Raw genomic sequence first — 18,309 nt, 5'->3', positions numbered from 1 at the left:
CCGGCATGTGTCCTTCTTCGTTCCTGTGTCTGTCCCTTCGGGGAAATGTCACGCGATGAATACCGGAGTCCTGTTAGCCCGCTACAGCCCGGTTCACCGGAGTCCTGCTAGCCCAGTGCTACAGCCTGGTTTCACTCGCTGATGACCGACACGTTCGATGCTGGGTCATGGATGCCTGTCCCTGTAAGTCTGTGCCGCTTTGGGTTTACGACTAGCCATGTCAGCCCGGGCTCCTTATCATATGGATGCTAGCGACACTGTCATATACGTGTGCCAAAAGGCGCAAACGGTCCCGGGCAAAGGTAAGGCGACACCCGTGGGAATACCGTGCGTGAGGCCGCAAAGTGATATGAGGTGTTACATGCTAGATCGATGTGGCATTGAGTCGGGGTCCTGACAAAGTGGATACTCTAAAATATGCAAGATAAGCATGAGTGCTATGGATGGCGTTCTCGTAGGGAGACGGGAGCGGATCCATAGTGGTGTATTGATATGGTGAATATGTGGACTCATGTGCGCCACCTCAAAAGAGTTACTTGCAGTCGTAGTTCAGGATAGCCACTGAGTCAAAGTTGGCTTGCTGCAGTTAAACCCCACCACCCCCTTTGTTGATAATGATGCATATGTAGTTAGTTTTGATGTAAGTCTTGCTGGGTACATTTGTACTCACGTTTGCCTATTTTATGTTTTTGTAGAGAAACTTCAGTCTCGCTAGTAGTTCCGCGTGGACTTCGATGTTTAGCTTGTTACCTCAGCCGCGATCTTATGCCCTCGGCAGGATCTAGTAGATAGTCAGGCTTCTCAGCCTTTTTCATTTATAGTTGTCTGTACTCAGACATGTTAAGCTTCCGATTGTGCTTTGATTTGTGTGCTCTGAATGTTTGGTCATGAGACCCATGTTTGTAATATCTCGCTCCTCGGAGCCTATTGAATAAAATACTTGAGTTGTAGAGTCATGTTGTGATGCCATGTTGTATTTGCACATATCGAGCATATTGTGTGTATGTTATTGAAATGCTTGGTATGTGTGGGATCTGACTATCTAGTTTTTTATCCTTGGTAGCCTCTCTTACCGGGAAATGTCTCCTAGTGCTTCCACTGAGCCTTGGTAGCTTGCTACTGCTCCGGAACACTTAGGTTGGCCGGCATGTGTCCTTCTTCGTTCCTGTGTTTGTCCCTTCGGGGAAATGTCACGCGGTGTCTACCGGAGTCCTGTTAGCCTGCTACAGCCTGGTTTACCGGAATCCTGCTAGCCCAGTTGCTACAGCCCGGATTCACTCGCTGATGACCGACACCTTCGTTGCTGGGTCATGTATGCATGTCCCTGTAAGTTAGTGCCACTTTGGGTTCACGACTAGCCATGTCAGCCCGGGATCCATGTCATATGGATGCTAGTAACACTATCATATACGTGAGCCAAAAGACGCAAACGGTCCCGGGCCTGGTAAGGCGACACCCGTTGACTGCCTATAGACTTTGGTAGATCGGTGTGCCATTGAGTCGGGGTCCTGACAGCTTTGGTATCAGAGCTTGACTGCCTATAGGATTTCCAAGCCAAACTGGTCGAAGTTGAGTCTAGAAATTCTTTAGTTATATAAGGGAATTGATTGTGGGATGGAACGTAAGGCTCTTTTTACTCCTTATACCTTAAGCCTTCTGATCTGAGTCACCTTATCTTTCCTACAGGGTTAAGGAACTAGGCTTTCTCTTCCTTCCATCAGGATCATGTGTTACTAATCCATAGACTTATAAGATTGTTGGATTTAAGTCTCAGCTCAGTTCCTACTACTTCCGTATGTTAACTGTTGATCTCGAAACCTTGTTATTATGATGATCGAGTGGTTATGCCACCATTTTTGTAGCTTGTCTCAAATATTTTCGAGCCTTTACAGCCGTTATGTTGTCCGAGTCATCCCAGGTTTCTAAACAATCTGGTGCATTTGCAGAATCCTTTCCCTCTGGTTTCGATGTTCCTTTAGGCCAGGTTAAACACACTAATTGTTGAGTTGAGGTATTCTATTGCCTCGACATTTATGTTGGAGCTATTATTATGACTCTAGGTGTCTAGAGTATCACCTAGTAATCCAGCCATGCTCTGTGTTCCCAGTGTGATGATTCTGGCCATCATTCTCGGAAGCATCCCATGATGCCACTTAGTAGTAGGTATTCTACTCCTGGGTTGTTGAACCCGAGATTCACCCTACTTGCTTCATGTTGATAGTGTTTGCTAGATCCTTCAGGAAATTAGTAACCTTTGCGACAGTCCTCAAGGTCCATGGTATTTCCTTCTTCCAATACCATGAACTATTTATGGCAGAAGTTCCTCGTTGGACCAAAAGATCACAACCAGAGTGCTCTTGATGAGTTCTCGATTCTATGTTGTTACTCTACCAGCTCTACCTTTCTGCATGGGTTATCCGGAAGAAACCTGTTGAACTTGGTTCGACATGCTAATCCATGCATCCACAACTCAGAAAATCTTATGTTCTTTTGAGTTGTCCCATTTTAGTTGTCTTCCGACCCTCGTCTATCAATTGATAGTCAAGAGTATGCATGCATTTTTTCATCGATGCCTATTACTCCTGTGGTCCTCTAAGCCATTCTATTCTGGAATGACTAGGAGAGACAAACTCCAGTACCTCATCCATATCCAGGATTGGGTCAGAGCAGTTGTATTCCGTAGATCAAAATGCAATCAAGCTTTTGATCCCTTCTACCCTGAAGTGTTACCCTCTTTACGTCAGGAATCGTCATGAGAATTGCACTATCTCTTATGAATTCTTGATGCAGTAATACTTCTCGCCCTCAATATTCATTTCTCGGCTCCCGTGTTGTTGCAACCGGAATGCCGACAAGTGAACCGTGATGTGTGAAATCTATACTCCTAGCAACTCCGTTGCTTGGTAGTTAAAGGACAATAATTTCATTCTTAGCATGTTAGTTCCTGAGTCATCATTCTAAGATAGATCGTGCTACCTAGTCCTTATTTCTGGTGCACCTCTCGATCAATGAGTTAGGGCTATTCCAATCCCTTGGTTATTCGATCATATCGTCTTGCCTGAGAAGCAAGATTATTCTTGAGCTTAGTAGCATATTCGTGGCTGGTGATTTTCCGATTATCTTCCCGGAAGTATCACCGGGTTGTTCCCCTGACCAATGCGTTGAGCTCGTGATCAAGTTGGTTTCTTGTAAACCAACCTTCTCCAAGAATCTGTGCAGGATACCCCTAAGCTAGTTGGTTAAGATAAACAACAACTTGGAGAGTTGGAAGATAAAAGCTTGTCTGACTTAGTTCAGTTTAAGGGATATCTTGTATGTGTGTTGAAGAAAGATGGTATTTTCATTGATTGACCCTCGTGATCAGTTAATGGACCTATCATCTTATCCAATCTTTGATTCGAGTATGGGCTATCCTCAAATCAAATCAGAACCAACGATATTCATAATGTTGTCTTACTCGTGGTTGTTTCTTCGAGCATACACCATTATATCTTTTGGGTCTGACCAATGCTATCACTTGTTCACACAATTATGGGATTCCATCTTCATGGAAACCTAGATGAATTGTTGTTGAGCCCATCAGCAACATTTTTATCTTCTCCGTGATTGTGTTGAACATCCAGCTAGTATTGGAAACTTTTATAAGCATTATCTTCATGACCCGCTCATGGAGCATATGTCCAGATGAAAGAAGTGACCTCCTCTAGGTCATGTGCATTTGATGCAAGTTGCCGCCGTGAATTCGAGAAAGTCAATGTTGCCTCCTCTGGAACCATCTCAAGTTAGTCATGCATGTGCGAAGTATGCTATGGTTTGATAGGCTCACTACCTCCATTCTATATGTGCCCCTAGCACACCAAGCCACTGATTGAATTGTTCAAGGAGAAGAATTTTCTTCATAAGAGCTAATCATATGAATTATGTAAGGACTTCGATATCCCCAATGATGGTTCCCAACCAGAACTCAATAGTGTTTTATCATAAGACTACTATGTGGTCATGTTTGTCTTGGACATCATGTTCACATGCATGTAGCAGAACCAGCTCATGTTTTGGAGCTTGCTATCGTAGTTCATCTCCCGAGAATCTTGCAACGTCATCTCGTCGACTTGTGTTGCAACCTTTCTTTTCTAGACATGTTGTCTGGAATATCCTGACACCAACTAGATCTGAATCTCAGGCAGATATGATGGTTGGAACTGTTCCAAGAACCATAATATTGGTCTCTCTGTAACCGGCAAAGTGGATGTCATGGCCAACACAACCAACCGGAAGACCTATTATTGTAGTATCTTGATTGAGGAAGTTGGTCACATCCCCATAAGGATCTCGCAGGATCTACTTCCGTAGTTATTCCTTATGGATTTGTGTGCTTCTGAAATCCGACCTTTACTTGATGGTCATGTTGATGCTTTTAAGCATTGACCGTGGTACCTAGTACATCAAGGAGAACATTAGAAGCGGAGTGCTAAATGTCTCTCGGTCGATCATCCAGATTTTGTTTCCATGGCATTGCTAGGGTGAAATTTTTGAAGGTGTTGTCTTCCTTTCCATCTGCATCCTCCATCATTATTCATCATGGTAGTATGTAGTTGTTTTAACATTCTTTTCATAGATGTTGGTAGAACTATGATGATTATGGAATTGCTCAAGTTCTTGAGAGCACGCGCAAGCAAAATCATTCCTTGTGTTGTTTTCAACAAGGTAATCCACATCATCCATTCTAATTCGGGTATGCCATTCTACCGAACACCTCCAAACGATCGCTCGAGAATTGCCTTAGGCTGGTATAAAGAGTTTCAATGATCTCTGCATCAAAGGTAATTCTTTTTGCCACTTAAGGGGATATTTCTACAAGTCACCTTCCCTAAAGTGCCCCGTTATGGTATCATGGCAACTCAACTCCTCGCTACGTTGACAATCGTTTACCACCTTCTTAAGTGTGGAATTGTTGTCTACCTAGTGAACCCTCGTTATCTGTTCCACTCCATCCCTCTAGATGTATGCTTTGTGTCTCAGCTCGGGAGATGTTGCTATGTCTCATCCCATGAGTTGATCCTGAGTTGTTCGGTCTTCAAGAAGATCGATTCTTCTAGAGTTTTCCTTTCCTCTTCTTGTCATGTTAGTTGGAGTTCTCAGAGGAAGACATCGAGTCAAAGATGGTGATCGAATCAACGCCCCTATGAAGTGCAAATGGATCGTGAAGATTGTGTTAGTTTGCGTTCCCCTTCATCTTACCCTACTCTTGAATCTCGGGACGAGATTTTTGCTTAGTGGGGGTGAGTTGTCACATCCCTAGCTTCTGGTGCTGCCTAGTGTTTGCATCTTGCTTGCATCATGTTTAAATTTTTGAAACCTGAATAGAGGAAATTTGGAAGCCTCAAGATTTAATTCAAGAAGGGCAAAGAACCCTGGAAAATTGCATTCAATGTTTCTCAAAATGTTCTTATTAACTGTTTAATATTTTTGGCAAGGCTTTTGCACCAAACCAAAAATAATGAACATTTGTAAGGAATATTTTGGGCACTGAATTTAAATCATTATTGTATTTGAATTTGGAATTATATTCATAATATATGGGATATATTTTCAAATAACTTTAAAATGTTTTATGTGCTGTTGGAAAAGTCCATCTAACACCATAAAATTATTCAGAGTGTTTTGTCATTGTTTGAATTCATTTTGAATTCACAAGAAGTGGAACAATAACTGGATTAAAAGAAAACAAAACAAAAATTAAAATAGAGCAGAAAAACTCACCTGACAGCCCACTTACCTGGGCCTCACCTGTGCTGGCCCAGCCCACCTGGCTCGCTGCCAGTCATCCCTAACCTCTGCCAGTAGGCAGAGGTAGGACAGCACACGCGCGCGCAAGGCGCCACGCCTCCTCCCTGCTCGCCTGCCTCACCGAGGCACCTCGAAGCCCCTCCTCGCCGCCGCTCTGGACCCCCTGACCCCTCACTCTTCCCCTTCATCTCTCCCTCGCCTCTTCCTCTCGCACAACCGACCGCCACCGTCGCCGCCGCTCGCCGCTGCCGCGCCTTGAGCCACCTCCTCGCCTCCCCAACGCATCCATCGGCCCCGCCGCATCGCCCTGAAGCTCCCCGCCAACGAACACAACGCCGGAAGCCCCATATCGTTGTCCCCGACCTTGTTTCGAAGCCTCGGCCGCCGGAGATTGTCATCGTCGATTCGCCGATCCCGGCGCGTCCCCGAGCTCGCTGACCACCTCATCGCCCTCAATGTGAGCTCCACTGCTTTTCCCCTCTCTCCTTTTACTCCCCCCCCCCCCGCACCGTAGCGCCAAACCCGACCCCGGCCGAACTCCGGCCGCCGCAGATGACCTCGCCGCGCCCAACTTCGGCCACCCCAGCTGCTGCCGCTTGCGGCACTGGATGCGGGAGAGCTCCAGCTCCCCGCGGGTGCCCTCCGCCGCTCGTTTGGGCGTCGGGAGAGCGAACCCGAGCCCTCCGTCGCGCCTGTTGCCACCGGCGACGAGCCGCCGGCTAGTTAGGCCCTGTTGACCAGGGGTTTGACCTCTCCTGGGTCGCTGACAAGTGGGCCCTGGCCCAGCTAATCCTAGATTAGTTTTTTTTAATTAAGTCTAATTAACCCAACTGACATTTTAGTTAGTAGTAATTTAACATTAATTAATTTAGGTTAGTTAGTTAGTCACTGACGTGTGGACCCTAGATGTCAGGTTTGACCTAGACCCGGTCTATTGACCTGCTGACGTCACAACGACGTCATGCTGACGCAGTTATCCTTTTCTGGATTTATTCTTATTCTGAAAATTCCAGAAAATATCCAAAACTTCAAAAATCCATATAAATTCAACCATAACTCAGAATGAAATAATTTATATATGAAAAATGATCAAAAGAATCCAATATATCCATATGTACCATTTTCATGCATGTTTGAACAACCTAAGGTTGCTTTATATGACAATTTGCATAATTGGCATTTAAATAAGCACATATGGAGTTTGAATTTGAACCCTTGGTTCAAACCAACTTCATTTAATCTGTTCTAAGTTGCAGTAGCCAAAACACACTCATTTTGCCATGTTATATTCATGCATCATATTGTTGCATTGCATTGATTGTGTTTTCTCTGTGTTGTCGGTATTTGTCCCCTCTCGATAGACTTGGTTCCGACGATGAGTTCGATGACACCGATGAAGAACTATATTATCTTCAGAAGTGCCAGGCAAGCAAACCCCCCTTGTTCATTTCGATACAATCCCACTCTCTCGCTCCTGCTCTCTTTTACTGCATTAGGACAACAACGATTCAACTATTACATATTGCGGTAGCTAAACCCCTTTATCCTCTGCATGACCTGTCATTGCCACAGTAAATAGATGAAACCCACTAGCATGAGTAGGAGTTGTTTGAGCCCTGATGTGCCTACTCATTCATGCTTGTCTGTCATGCCTGCTATTGCTTAGAGTTGTGTCAGGTCTGATTCATCGGGGATGAATTGGAGGTGTGTGAACATGTCCTACTATCTATGAGCTAAGTGTGTGAACACGATTTGGTAAAGGTAGCGGTGAGAGGCCATGTAGGACTACATGGTGGGTTGTCTCATTGCAGCCGTCCTCAGGAACTGAGTTCTGTGTTTGTGATCCATGAACGGTTACAACCACACATTGGAATGCTTAAGTGCCCCTCTCGACTTATTAATCAACCTGATCTCTGTCCAGGAGTTGCAACTAGTTTCTGGTGTTTGTAGGTAGTGTTAGTAGTCTACCAAGTGGCACCCGGTACAGGTGGGCTTGGGACAGACTAGGCACCGTGGCACGGTGTACCAAGCGTAGATCCACCCGTCGAGGTGGGCTTGGGAACCCTGCTCACATCATTTGGGGCCGTGAGCGGCACCCCGGCCGGATCTCCTTGCGGATGGAACCCGAATAGGCGATAAACCTGGACGAAAGACTTGTGTGGTTAGTCAGGTCGTGGCCGACTCCCTCGCCAGGCTTCCGCTTGAAGGTTGCCGAGATACACGACGTGTACATGGCGGTAAGTGGCGAGAGCGTGTGTGAAGAAGTACACCCCTGCAGGGTTAACATTGTCTATTCGAATAGCCGTGTCCGCGGTAAAGGACTTCTAGGTTGCCTGTACAGTTCATAGACAAGTGAAAGTGGATACTCTAAAATACGCAAGATAAGCGTGAGTGCTATGGATGGCGTTCTCGTAGGGAGACGGGAGCGGATCCATAGTGGTGTATTGATATGGTGAATATGTGGACTCGTGTGCGCCACCTCAAAAGAGTTACTTGCAGTCGTAGTTCGGGATAGCCACTGAGTCAAAGCTGGCTTGCTGCAGTTAAACCCCACCACCCCCTTTGTTGATAATGATGCATATGTAGTTAGTTCTGATGTAAGTCTTGCTGGGTACATTTGTACTCACGTTTGCCTATTTTATGTTTTTGCAGAGAGACTTCAGTCTCCCTAGTAGTTCCGCTTGGACTTCGACGTTTAGCTTGTTACCTCAGCCGCGGTCTTGTGCCCTCGGCAGGATCTAGTAGATAGTCAGGCTTCTCAGCCTTTTTCATTTATAGTTGTCTGTACTCAGACATGTTAAGCTTCCGCTTGTGCTTTGATTTATGTGCTCTGAATGTTGGGTCATGAGACCCATGTTTGTAATATCTCGCTCCTCAGAGCCTATTGAATAAAATACTTGAGTTGTAGAGTCATGTTGTGATGCCATGTTGTATTTGCACATATCGAGCATATTGTGTGTATGTTATTGAAATGGTTGGTATGTGTGGGATCTGACTATCTAGTTGTTTATCCTTGGTAGCCTCTCTTACCGGGAAATGTCTCCTAATGCTTCCACTAAGCCTTGGTAGCTTGCTACTGCTCCGGAACACTTAGGCTGGCTGGCATGTGTCCTTCTTCGTTCCTATGTCTGTCCCTTCGGGGAAATGTCACGCGGTGTCTACCGGAGTCCTGTTAGCCTGCTACAGCCCGGTTTACCGGAGTCCTGCTAGCCCAGTTGCTACAGCCCGGATTCACTCGCTGATGACCGACACGTTCATTGCTGGGTCATGTATGCATGTCCCTGTAAGTTAGTGCCACTTTAGGTTCACGACTAGCCATGTCAGCCCGAGATCCTTGTCATATGGATGCTAGTGACACTATCATATACGTGAGCCAAAAGACGCAAACGGTCCCAGGCCTGGTGAGGCCGCAAAGTGATATTAGGTGTTACATGCTAGATCGGTGTGCCATTGAGTCGGGGTCCTGACATCGGCCTTTTCACAGGAATGGGCCTCTATTGGATCATGCCACATGTCAACGTATCATAGGAGCCTTTGGTCCAATGAGTGGATAACATCTGTCCTAACGGTCAGTCAACACGTGTTTCCTCCAGCCAATGATGATTTTACACATGGAAAATCCCAATTGGTCCGGGCTGTTAACGGGTTATCGGATCCAAAACCAGACCGGATAGCTTAACGGTGTTCCGTTACGATGGATGCCACGTGTCGGTCACCCTTGACGAAAGCACTTCTGTGACGCGCAATTTATCATCATGGAAGTGGACACTTCCGTGATGATAATTTTGGTAATGTCATGGAACACTTCTACGACAGCACAAGTATGACTATCTTGATTTTGTCATAAAATCGTCATGGATGTACATGCATGACAAAAAACGTGACCTACTATGACAAACACGTATCATCATGGAAGTGTATTTTTTGTAGTGATTTCATGTGGTTTGTTGAAAAGGAGTTTGAAATGTATTCGGCTAGCGTTGGATGTCGACCTCCCGCATCCATGTCCACGGACTGGTCTCCCCCTATCCGCGGACGGATGCAGAAGGATTTTTACGGGTTGCCGTTGGATATGCCCTAAGTTCATATTGTGTTATTTTACATCCATCCTCCATCGACGTAGTCCGTTAGGTATCCTCACATACCGACAAGGGCAACACCAAACTAGACGTACCAAGCAACAAGTGTAACGCCCCGAGACCGATGCGCCAGGTGTCTTCCAGTTATTTGTCGTCGTTGCCATGTCCTTTGCTTGTGAGTTGCACTTTGACATGTCATCATCTGCATGTTTTTCAAAACTTCCATCTGTTTGGGTTTCCCGGTTCTCTCTGTTGTCCGTTCTAAGCACAGACACACTCGCACGTGCCCGCTGTACCTCCTAGATCTCGTTTTGTGAGCCGCAGAAAAACGTTCTCAGAATGGGCCGAGAGTTGACAAGTGGTCTTGGTACATCACCGGTAGACCGCCTGTCAAATTTCGTTCCATTTGGAGGTTGTCTGATTCCCCAACGGTTAACCATGTAACCGTGAAACCCCCCTTCTCTTTGTAGCCCAGCACCCCTCCACAACAGCCTGCTAGCCCATCTAAACCCCCTCCATGCTCTCCGTCGTTGGATCATGATCGTGTGGGAGAAAACCGCACATCATTTGGACTCTCCTAGCTCCCTCTATCTATATAAACCCCCTATCCCCCGAAATTTCGGGCAAACCCTAGATCAAATCCCCTCCGCGCCATTGGACATGTTCGCGCCGCCGCCGGACACGTCCAGCCACCGCCCCACAGCGAATCTGTAGCCGCCACATCACCCCGCACCGTCACCGCCGTCGGGGCTCGAGGCCGGCCCGCCTAGTCTGCGGCTGGGCCGAGCCGCCCGCGCGCCGCCGCCGACCACTGCGCGCCGCCGCCTGCTGCCGCGCCCTGTGTGCCCTCCGCCGCCTCTGCGCCGCCACCTGCCCGCCGCCCGCAGCTCCTCCACCGCGCCTCGCTGCCTCCCCGCCTCACCGAGCCAGCGTTGGCCCGTCGCCGACCGTGCGCTGCTGCCCCTCGCCGTCCTCCTCTGCGTCGTCGCTCGCTTGAGTCCCGCCGGCGACGGATCCAGGGGAGTGGATCAGATCCACCACTCCCCCATCCAAACGCTCCCGCGCCTGTCCCGGATCCCTCCATCCCACACCGCCTCGTCCCGTTTTGCGTTGGTATATTTGGCTAAGTCCCAGATTTTTCAACATCATATGGCATTCTTGAGATGTGTGTGACTTTGTGCTCGTTTCTCCGTTTGGAGTGCATGATGTCAAAATGTTCATCACAGAGTGCTCTTCATGATGGGATAGTTTGCATTCATGTTACTATTCATCTTCATGCCTTCCCTTGCAAAACTGCTGTGATATAAACTGCTGAAAACTGCTGCATGTTAACATCATTTAGGTGCCTTGTGAGTGCTATAACTTTGTCCTTGTTGATCCTATGATGATGATCTTGAGATGAAAATGTTCAGATACTTATGATCCACGTGTTGGTGTGCTTTGAATTCATGGTAGGGTGCATCTTGACATGTTAATCTCTGTTGCAAAAGTGCTTGCTGATGTTAACTGCTGAAAATTGTTATAACTTGTCATTTTGTCATTTTTATATTCTTTTGTGTGACTTTCTTTTGAGAATCATGTATAGATGTTTTAGGAGCATAATCATACCATATATACAATGGTGTAATCTATGTATTTTGATATGCCCTGTGGTGAGCGCATAAAGCTTGTGAAGTGGGCTACTTGCTGTTAATGTTCTGTCAAGTTTGAATCTATCATATCATGTTGCTATATTTGCTTGATGCTACAAATCAATCCATGCATAATCTGGAGATGCTGAGTTGAAATGTTTTGATTTAAATGTTATGATCTATCATTTAATGCCATTTGATGCCTTATATATGTCGTGTAGCATATAGTTTCATTGCCATGAACATGCCTATATAATGTTTCAGTTTTTTGTTAACTTCATGATGCCATGTTGTGAGCTTGTTATTAATTGATACATGCCTCTTTTGGAGATGCTCCATTTACATGATTTGCAGTACGCTATGATTAATCTGTTCACATTCCAAGTTTGATAATATTGGATATCATATGACCACTGTTACATGCTTTCAAACATGCTATGATAATGTTGTTGTTTTACACTTGCTGAAATTGTTATAACATTCAACCTTGCCACGTTGGTTCCCACTAATCCATGAGCCATATGTATATGATGCTTTGATGTTATTTGCTCTATGTTATGTGTCATTTAATACTATGCCCTTGGTTGCCATTTATAGTTGTTGTAGCATCTTTGTTTCATGCCTCCAACATGCCATCATATTAACTCTGTTCATGTATATGCTCCTGTGTTATAAAGTTGCATTTTGCATTGATCATATTGGTTTAATCTTGATGTCTATGAACCTGAACCTTAATGTTATTTTAAGTATGTTTTCTCAAAATGAAGGTAATGTCAATTTTTTGCTCATATAGTTCCTGTAGCATGTTGTTTTGATGTTTGCAAAGTGCCTACTTGCTGTTTTGGGGGAGATTGTTGTTATATCTTGTTTGGAGTATGTGTTGCACTGTTGCTCCGTTTTGAGCATGCTCTTTATGAAACTTGCTTAGAATTGCATGTAGTTTCATCATGTCATGTTGAATCCTTGTTTTGAGTGTGTTTACTTGATGTTTGAATGCATTTTGCATCAATACCATGTTTAACTTGTTTTGCTCAAATCTTCTAGGTCGTAGCTCCGAATTAAATGAACTTTATATGTAACATGACTAGAATCTCGTGTTGATCATCATGGTGCATCTTAACTTGCTTTTTAACAACTCTAACAAAAGGTTTATTCAGATCTGGACCAATTACGAAATTTGCGTATGAGGACTTACCGGATTTGTTATATGTTGTTCCGGCCTCATTTAAACTTGCTTTGATGTGATATTCTTGTATGCATCATCTCTTGCCATGAGTAGCCTCATGTAGCCTTGTCATGCATCATGTTTGGTTGTGCATCATGTCATGTTTATGTGTTGTGATAGAGCCAAAGGTGTCCCATCTTTCAATGAGATGGTGATTGTCGTTTTGGAGGAGTAGACTTTGACGATCCGACTAGGTACGTGCAACGTTGCGCCTTAGCAATTGCTAAACCAACTCTGAGAGGTTATTGACCACGCCGGAGCATGATCAACCTGACCACGAGGGTCTATTTTCTGTGAGCAAACAAAGAACAAGCAAGAAACTGAGATTGCAATCTGGATATTGTGAATATAAGATGAAAGCTTTATTGATCAAGATGGGGTTCTGTGACGTCTTGGTCTGGTCGTTGAACACAAACGAAGTACGAGAAGTTGTAGCTATGGCGAACTTTTAATCTAAACAAAACCCAAAGTCTAGACGACACCCTACGGGTTGTATATATGGAGGAAGAGGGGGGAATTTCGTGGCCTTAGGGGAAGGGGTCTGAAACCAACCCTATCTCTTGTTTCCCCACACATACGGACTCTAAAAACAGCCTATACTCAAGTATTTCGAAATTACATGGGCCTGGCCCAATAATAAGGTGACACAGCACCTAGAATAGCCTCTGGACGAAAGTTATGAAGTAGCATCTTGTATATTTCATCCAAGGCTTCATGCACTCATTATGGTGGCTTCAACGTCCTGGAATCATCACTTGTAACTCTATTCTTGTTCCCCTTGCGCATGCCATCATCTCCATGCTTGTTCTTGCTCCAATGTTCATCCTTCTCCAAGCTAGGCCCTTCATTTGTAAGCAAAACAAATGTATCCAATTTAGGCAGCATCATATTCTCATGAACATTAGAATCATTACCAAAAAACAGAAGTACCTAGTAATTTAATTGGCGTGCGCGAGCTCTAGTAATTAGTCCAGTATGTATAGTAGCAGGGGCTATGGGTGTAACAATGGTATTGATGTCCTCATCATCCTCCCCTTCTTGAAATGAAGTCTTCCTCGACGAAACCTCATCTTCCTCACCCAAATAAGGCTTCAAATCTGCAATGTTAAAAGTGGGACTAACCCCAAAATCTGCAGGCAGGTCAAGTTTATATGCATTATCATTTATTTTCTCTAACACCTTAAAAGGACCATCAGCACGTGGCATTAGCTTTGATTTGCGCAAATCAGGAAATCTATCCTTATGCAAATGTAAGCAAACAAGATCTCCAGGTGCAAACACAACATGTTTTCTACCCTTATCTCCAGCAAGTTTATATTTAGCATTCATACGCTCAATGTTTTCCTTAGTTAACTCATGCGTTTTTAAAATCAATTCAGCACGTTGTTTAGCATCAAAATTAACCTTCTCTGAAGATAGAAGAGACAACAAATTAATAGGTGCACGAGGTAGGAAACCATACACAATTCCAAAAGGGCACATCTTAGTAGTAGAACGCAATGAACGATTATAAGCAAATTCAATATGAGGCAAGCATTCTTCCGACATTTTCTTGTTATTCTTCAAAATAGCCCTAAGCGTAGTAGACAATGTTCTATTGACTACTTCAGTTTGTCCATTAGTTTGGGGGTGACAAGTAGTACTAAAAAGCAGTTTAGTCCCCAACTTAGCCCATAAATATCTCCAAAAGTGGCTAAGAAATTTAGTATCACGATCTGAAACAATAGTATTTGGCACACCATGCAAGCGAATAATTTCACAAAAGAACAAATCAACAACATTAACAGCATCATCGCTTTTATGACATGGTATAATGTGTGCCATTTTCGAGAATCTATCCACGACAACAAATATGCTATCCCTCCTATCGTGGAATTGTCACGGCAGATGTCCTAGTGAAAGGACTTAGTCGTGGAGCCATCGCAACAAGGAAGCTTAAAGGGGTTAATCGGGACAAAGGACACGAGGTTTATACTGGTTTGGCCCCTTACGGTGAAGGTAAAAGCCTATGATCTAGTTTTGAGTGGGATTACTTATGTCTCGATAACCAGGAAGCGAATCGCTTGACCTAGCTCTCGAGTTGATGTTACTTGCCATGAACCACCGTTGGGTCGTCCCTTTATATACAAAGGTCGACGCCCAGCGGCTCTACAGAGTCCCGGCCGGCTCATAAACAGTGTCTGGCTCGGTCTCTTAACTATTCTTGCCTTACAATACAAGTCACGTATACATGGCGGTTTATCACTACGGGCCTTAAGTCGCCTCCAGGCCTTGGGCCCTTAACTGAACCGCCATCTCTATCCTGGGTCTTGGGCTTCAATAATATTTGTAAGTATAACCCGACCCCTGCTGGGCGGGTCATACCAATAGTTATATCCCCAACATTAGGCCCCAGATTGATTTGAACTGGTTCATGTCAATCTTCGACACTCAAGAAAAAATCTTCTTTATAAAAAAATTTGTAACCCGCCATGACATCATCATCTGGATTTGTGGTAACCTGCCATGACATCACTTGCCATAAAAGCACATTTTCTTCAATGTATCCCAACGGATCTCTGTCTTGATGACCATCCCAAAAATCGAGGCGCCCCCGTAGTTGGATAACTTATATTTTCGGCCTCCTCATTTTTCGCGCTCTTTTAGTGGCCCTTCCTTATAAATAGACCCGACTAGGTCTTCCTCATTCTTCCCGTTCCACATCTTCTTCCTCTCGCCCCCATCTGTCACTGGAGCTCCGCCGCCGCCGCCACAGTGCATCTCGTCTCCGTCGAGCTTGGCCGCTGCATCGACCTGAATTTGACCAGAGAACGGCAGCGCCCCTCCGCCGTAGATCTTCCGCGGTAAGTTTTCCCCTTTCTGCGCCATAGATCCATGCTAGGGCTAGTATGTTCTTCTGTACAGTTCCTCGTTCATCCTAGTTCTTTGCATTTGCTTCTGCCGTAGCTTGTTTGATCCAACGATAGCGTAGATCTCGTGCGGTAGTTGCTCCGCATCCATTTTTAGTACTAGCAGATCTTCTTTCTTTGTAAGAATCCTCAGTAGAACGCATGAACTTCTCTGCACCATATTTTTAGGTATAGAATTTTTCCTTTTCTGAACGTCTGTTTCATCCAAAATAATAGCTTCAGTTTGTGAAACATGTTTATGCAACACTTAGGCAAAATCGGCACTTGTTAGATTCATCTAGCCATGGCGACTCTAATTACCGACTTTGAAAAGACCATGCTCAATTGATAATTCTGATCACCCATAGCGGTTCTAAATAATCCTGATGGCTTATAGAACCTATGGCGGCTTAAATAACCATAACATAATTATCCTTATACCATTAGGCCCCTTCGTAAGCCGCCATCTTGAATATGCATAGTAATATTTTTTTTCCTGCCTGGCTTAAATTTGAACCGGCACTTTTACTCTGTCTTAGGCTTTCAATCAGAATGGCACCAAAGGCACCTACTTCCTGCAACTGGGTTAAATCCATTGTCACTGAAAGTACTTTGGATGACTTTGTGAAGATCGGCTATCTGCCGAAAAAAGAAGTCATGCCTTATCGTGCTCCTGACCCGGAGGAGGAATTTCCTCAACCCAAAGATGGAGAAGTTATTGTTTTCACAGATCATATGAACCGGGGTTTCACACCACCTGGATCAAAATTCTTCAAAGATGTGTTGCATTTCTTTGATCTTCACCCACAAGACATCAGACCCAACTCCGTGTCTAATATCTGCAACTTCCAAGTATTCAGTGAAGTATACCTTGGAGAAGAACCCAATCTGCTACTCTTCAGAGAACTGTTTTATTTGAACCACCAGAATGAGTGTGCTAGCGGTCAGAGCTTGGATCTTGGCGGTGTCTCAATCCAGCGTCGTAGGGATGTGATCTTTCCTTACGCCAACCCGCTGAGCCACCCCAAAGATTGGAATATGACGTGGTTTTACTGTCAAGATACCTCTCTGACTGGCAAAAACCCTCTGCCCCGCTTTCGTGCTCTTTGTCTTGGGCCCAACCATCATTTGCCTGACAAGATTACAGCCGCCGAACGCAAATTGCTCGCCCCCACTTTGGCCAAGATCAAGGCTCTTCTGGGGAATGGGCTAACAGGCATTGACCTGGTCTAGGTTTGGCTCGTCTGGAGGGTTATTGCATTGAGCCGCCGCCCTGGTTTGATGTGTGATTATACAGGCGCGAAGGATGACCCTCTGCGTCACAGCCCTGATGACTTGCCGGAATACGTCATTGACGATATGACGAAGTCTCTTTTGAACGAGAGCCTGGCAGACTGTAGTAGAGTGGGCTTAGCCCCTTTCTGCAAGGCTAACCCGGCGCCAAAGGTAAGCCGCCCATATGAATTAATTACTTTGATTTTCCATGGCTTCACCCATATTTATACCTTTGCTAATTTCCTACAGGCGGGTGATAAATTCTGGAAGGTCAAATATGACCATGAGGCTGCCAAGAAAACCATGAAGGAGAAGAAAGTCGCCAGGAAAGAGGCTGCCAAGAGAAAGGGCAAAAAGGCCACCGCCTCTGACTTGCTTCAGCTAGCAGACTCTTCTGAGTCGGAGGTAGCCCTTGACTCCCTTGGCTCATTTTTTAACCATCTTATTGACATTGATTATCAGCAGGAGGACATAGGAGCAAGCCGCAGCAAGGCTGATGAGGTGACTATCCTTTCCTCCGACTCCGAGCCTTTGCCAAGACGGAAAATCCGCAGAGTGACCCGGAAAGTAAGGTTTTCCCATCCTTTAGCTCATCACGATCCTCAATTTCTTTTGAAGCGGCAGATTCATGAGAGCCAGAGGCAGACCCGGACCAGCAACGATGCGGAGCTCTCCTCCGGCTTACCAAACACCCCAAGGAAGCGCAGGAATGAGGTCACTTCTGTTTTAAATACCTTTTATCCCTTGGCGGGTCTTACTCGTCAACCACTCAACTCTTCTGACTAGGATTACAAGGACACTTCCCCTTCCTCCGGCGACTCAATGCAGTCCAACCTGCCGGCTTTCAAGACTGCTCCAGGGTATAATAATCTGCTTATCTTGTTTTTACCTAAACCCCTTGCCTCTGTACTAACCTTTATTTTCGCGCAGTGGATAAGCCAAGCCCAGCAAACCGGTTAGGAAAAACAAGCCAGCTGAAGACACGGTCGTGACTGAGCCGGTTGTTGAAACAGCTGTGCTGGACTCATCAACTCATGAGCCGCCATCTGAGCCAGCTCAAGACTTACCAACTCCCACTACTGACCTGCCCGTTGAACGAGCCACCAATGAATTAGAAAATCCAGAAGCCCCTAGCCCGGTCAGGACTGATGACCCTCAAAATACTGACGTTGAGATCACCAGAACCGGCTTTGTTGAGCCGGGAAGGCCGACTGTATTGGCTAAGTGCCCTGCCAAGGAAGAACTTCTAGACCACCGCCGGGTCAAGCTTGATGTTGCGAATTATGCTCACATGAGCATTGGGGACATCTTTTCTGGCTACATGAGCCAAGTGCACAGCAGCCGGAACCTTGAAGTTGACATGGTGAAGCAAATGCACCAAAAATTTGAGGTACAATCCTTTCTCTGTATTCATTTATCTTTAC

The sequence above is a fragment of the Triticum aestivum genome, chromosome 6B, assembly GCF_018294505.1.
Source record: "Triticum aestivum cultivar Chinese Spring chromosome 6B, IWGSC CS RefSeq v2.1, whole genome shotgun sequence".
Taxonomy (NCBI): Eukaryota; Viridiplantae; Streptophyta; class Magnoliopsida; order Poales; family Poaceae; genus Triticum; species Triticum aestivum.
Note: the sequence above shows the minus strand (reverse complement) of the source record.